This window comes from Schistocerca nitens, chromosome 4, assembly GCF_023898315.1.
Source record: "Schistocerca nitens isolate TAMUIC-IGC-003100 chromosome 4, iqSchNite1.1, whole genome shotgun sequence".
NCBI lineage: Eukaryota > Metazoa > Arthropoda > Insecta > Orthoptera > Acrididae > Schistocerca > Schistocerca nitens.
The window spans coordinates 57,507,750-57,513,094 of NC_064617.1; positions in this window are offsets into that span (position 1 = coordinate 57,507,750).

Here is a 5,345-nt window from a genome sequence, read left to right on the forward strand (position 1 = left end):
AATCTCATAAGAAACTTATGCCTAAAAATGAACAATTTTGTTGATCTTCCGCATCTGTCCTATCACTGAACCGCTCCACAGTCTTCCTGATGTTTTGGAATGTCCATCCTACCACAGCACTGTGCTTCAGCTTACTGGAAGCTGGAAATTATACATTTTCTCGTATCTTTTTTGATAGATGTTGGTAAAAATGTCGTGTGGCTAGGGCCTCCCGTCGGGTAGACCGTTCGCCTGGTGCAGGTCTTTCGATTTGACGCCACTTCGGCGACCTGCGCGTCCATGGGGATGAAATGATGATGATTAGAACAACATAACACCCAGTCCCTGAGCGGAGAAAATCTCCGACCCAGCCGGGAATCGAACCCGGGCCCTTAGGATTGACAGTTTGTCACGCTGACCACTCAGCTACCGGGGGCGGACATAGATGTTGGTTATGCATCGTTAATATATGTGGCAAAAACATCTGCCGATTTGGCAACTCTTTGACTGCTTCCTGAAACAAATGTAAATATGAATCCCAAGACATACAACATCACTGAAAATACAGCCTATGTTGTTTGTCCAGTTCCTACACAACATACCCAGAGGGCTCAATTGCCAGACGGTAAGATGAGATGTAAATCATTTGTATTCCTCTACTGTGGTGTGACTGAAACAAACTTACAAGTAAACTGAGCAACAACAAAACAAAAGAATAACTGTGAATAGTTCTTCGAAGAGGACCAAACAAATCAACAGCAACATGTTCTCTCAATTTCATTGGAAGTAAAGGTGCATGATGTGACACTGTTGGTGGTTATGTCTTTTGATGGGCTTACATGAAGCCAAAATCTGAAGAAACTATTTCCCCACATTCAAAAAATAATACAAATCACAAAGTTTGTGAAAACGGTTCCTCTCGCAAAATGTGTACGCAAGATTAATTTATGGACTAATTTGTCATAAATGCATTTTCCAAGAATATACACTATTTTGAAACTGAACTCTCGCAGAAACAATTACCTTTTGGCAATTAACAATGATTTAAGTTTGCATTCCTCAAAAATTCCCATGTTCAGTGATCTGTATAAAACTTAGGGCTTCAAACTGTGTGACTGAATAATTGTGTTCAATGTGAGCAGCTAGCTTGGAAAGCAACAGTATGACACTTCAATCTACTTCAAATTTTTGGACCTGTTTGCCACCAACACCTGTCTTAGAACTATCTAAGCTCAGACCAAAATCTTTCAGTCCAGATATGACAGAAGAGATGCTCCCAAAAGAACCTCTTTCACACACTCAAAATTCTGCCTCTGCTTGGATATCCCACTCCCATGGAGTTTTCTTCCCCATCAATGCAGTCGTGCCACAGCTGAAATCCTTTTATAAAAATTAATGAAACACAATGATGCTCTAATATGTTTCCTCATCTTAAGAACAGGAAAATCCCTAATACATTCTGTATCTTCCAGATCAGGTACAACCCCTGATTCAGTCACAACATGTCCAAGAAACTACATTTACCTTCTATCAATTTATGATTTTTGTAAATGAACAGTGGCACCATACACTTTGAAAATGCCCAACAACCTATCCTAAATCTCATTATGTTTTTCCCCAACTCTCCTCTTCTGCCATTACATCTTCAACATAGGTACTTAACTGCTTTCTTGAATCTGCTGGAAGAATACTAGTAAAACGTTTAATACATGAAGCCAACATTCATTCATTTTTGTGACAGTACATCTAATGCCAATGTCCATCAGTTTCTTGTTCAATAATTGTATAATTTGCCTAGAATGCAACATCAGTCGAATGCCATCTACCTTCTTAGGCATGACTAACAGCAAATTATAGTATGAATTCACAGCAGGTTCAGTCACCCTTACCGCAGCATTTTGTCAAGCACAACTTCAACTTTTTCCTTATAAATCAGTGGAATAGGATGTGGACTGACAAAGAGTTCCATTTGCAGCGTCTTAGTGGAAAATACTAATTTTTGGTTAGTGGCTTTCAAAAGGAGATATAATTATTGTTATGGACACAATATTTTTGAAAGTGGTGTATCTTACAAATGTTTAAAGGCAGTACACTCTAGTATCAGAGAGTTTAATACTCCACTTATAAATGTGAGAGTAACTGCATGGATTCTTGTTAGTAAGCTTCCACATTACACTAGGCCACAGAAATGATACCTATTCACTTTTGTACTCAGTACATTATATATTGAAAGTAATTGGAGCTGAAGTCTTAAAAAGTATTCTGGTGAAAGTGAAAATAATTTAGTGTGTCTATCCAAGAAAAACAATCTGCGACATTACAATCTGTACCTATGTGTGCATGAAGAATGAATTTCACCACAAAACACAGTTTCAGTACTTCAAAATATTTTCCACAGATCAGTAATGTTATCAATACCTTTCACTTTTACACCAGCATAAACTGAGAATTAATTATTTTACCTTAGGCCTTGAGCCAAGCCATTTTTGATTCTGGACTTTTTCTTACATCAGTTCTATACCTTTTACAGAAAAATATTTGTGATAGTCAGATCTCAGAACTCCTGTGGAATAATATGTAACTAGACTCGTGTGCTTTAGGTTACGCCACTTCATAATAATTACTGAAAATTGAAATTTCAGCGTAATGGCGGACAAGGAGATCAGTGATGTAACTTTCATTTCTGCATCAGCATGTGCTAAAAATGCTGAAAATTCAAAAATGTGCCAAATGGAAATTACATTTCTATAAATGAAAACATGTAACCACATTTACTGCTAAGGCTCTATTTCAGAATAAAACAAATTTAACAGAATAACAGATCTCAGTACAGCAAGTGGCTATTACTGATATGAACTACATCAGTTCAATAGCAAGAGAGCGATAATCTTATCACACGATTATATATATTAAATGATAGCACCCAGTGATTTCACATAGGCTTCTTCTATACATATCCTTGTCATAGTCTTTAGCAATCATAAACCAAATATTCACTAAATATATACAGGTACACATTTCATCACTGTTCCTAGTATTAGAGAAATATTTCACTTTTAACGGAAATCCACACAGTTTGCAATTTTATATTTAGTTGTCAAAAAGTATCCACGGGGATGCTTATTGCTCCTTGGAATGACCACACATAAATAAAATGTTTGTTGTGGGCACTCCAAAGGCATATCTGATGCACAGTACAACTTAACTGTCACCGTTTGTTATGCCACACAATCCCAAGTCTTTCATGAAAATTAAATATTTGTTATTAAAAGTTTACATTCAGTTTCACAGTTTTTTTACTATCCCCACTACAGGCTGAAATTTGTTAAATCAGTAGCTGAGGCTTAGATTTAATCTCAGCTAACTATGTTGATCAAGATCACAACCAACATTATTAACATTCAACAGATTTATGTCGAAAAAGTATGAATTTTCGCAAGTGCCTTTTGCATGCAGTTAAATGTTTCTGATTTTGACAACATTTTTACAGTCTTCTTTCAACCGGCCCAAAGATGTAAACAACCATACATGAGCAGCGCCTATTAAACGGAGGGGGTCCGACAGCCGATCAGTCATTCCACCAGGAAGGAGGTACACGGCTCGTGTTGTCTGTAGTTCAACCATGCCTAGACGGTCAATACCGCGGTTCGATCGCATCCCTATTGTTATTTTGTGCCAGGAAGGGCTCTCAGCAAGGTAAGTGTCCAGGCGTCTCGGAGTGAACCAAAGCTATGTTGTTCAGACTGGGAGGAGATACAAAGAGACAGGAACTGTCGATGACATGCCTCGCCCAGGCCGCCCAAGGGCTACTACTGCACTGGATGACCGCTACCTACGGATTATGGCTCGGAGGAACGTGACAGCAACGCCACCATATTGAATAACGCTTTTCGTGCAGTCAGAGGACGACGTGTTACGACTCAAACTGTGCACAATAAGCTGCATGATGCGGAACTTCACTCCCGACGTCCATGGCGAGGTCCATTTTCGCAATCACGACACCATACAGATGGGCTCAACAACATGCCGAATTGACCACTCAGGATTGGCATCATGTTCTCTTCACTGATAAGTGTCGCATATGGCTTCAACCAGACAATCGTCGGAGATGTGTTTGGAGGCAACCCTGTCAGGCTGAACGCCTTAGATACGCTGTCCAGCGAGTGCAGCAAGGTGGAGGTTCCCTGTTGTTTTGGGGTGGAATTATGTGGGGCCGATGTACACCGCTGGTGGTCATGGAAGGCGCCGTAATGGGTGTACGATACGTGAATGCCATCGTCCGACCGATAGTGCAACCATATCGGCAGCATATTGCCGAGGCATTCGTCTTCAAGGACGACAATTCGCGCCCCCATCGTGCAGATCTTGTGAATGACTTCCTTCAGGATAAAGACATCGCTCGACTAGAGTGGCCAGCATGTTCTCCAGACATGAACCGTAGCCAACATGACTGGGATAGATTGAAAAGGGCTGTTTATGGGCGATGTGACCCACCAACCACTCTGAGGGATCTACGCCGAACCGCCATTGAGGAGTGGGACAATCTGGACCAACAGTGCCTTGATGAGCTTGTGGATAGTATGCCACGACGAATACAGGCATGCATCGATGCAAGAGGACGTGCTACTGGGCATTAGAGGTACCGGTGTGTACAGCTATCTGGACCACCACCTCTGAAGGTCTCGCTGTATGGCAGTACAACATGCAATGTGTGGTTTTCATGAGCAATAAAAAGGGCGAACATGATATTTATGTTGATCTCTGTTCCAATTTTCTGTACAGGTTCCGGAACTCTCGGAACCAAAGTGATGCAAAACATTTTTTGACGTGTGTGTATACAACGCCATTAAAAGTATTTAAAAATATTAAAAATTTTGCAGATCTTAAAAAGGTAGCGATACAACTTACAATCTGGGCTTCTAGAGAGACATTAAAGTAGCAGTTTGCTCTATATTTACATCCAATATAACGACAATGTACACAAATGATAACACAGTGAAAAATTATTGTAAAATGCAGAAATGTAATTATAAGCGAGCTTACACAAAGTCATTTAGGTAATCTGGGCTTCTACAACGTCATTTAAGTAGCAGAACAAGATATGGTTATGTCCAAGGTAATAACATTCACATAATACCATAATAAAATGAGAATAAAAAACAAAAATTAGAAACTCTTTAATTTTTAAAGATGCGGAGATGTAGTTATCAGCAGGGCATTCATATATCTTTTGGATAGGCAACCGTGCCGCAAAAATGCCTTAGTGAAGACTGTGTGAGCCAAAAATGAATAATTACAGCAATAATGGCAACACAATTACTTCAGCGTGGTAGCGGTAGGTCGACGATGTGATCATTTACTTCAGA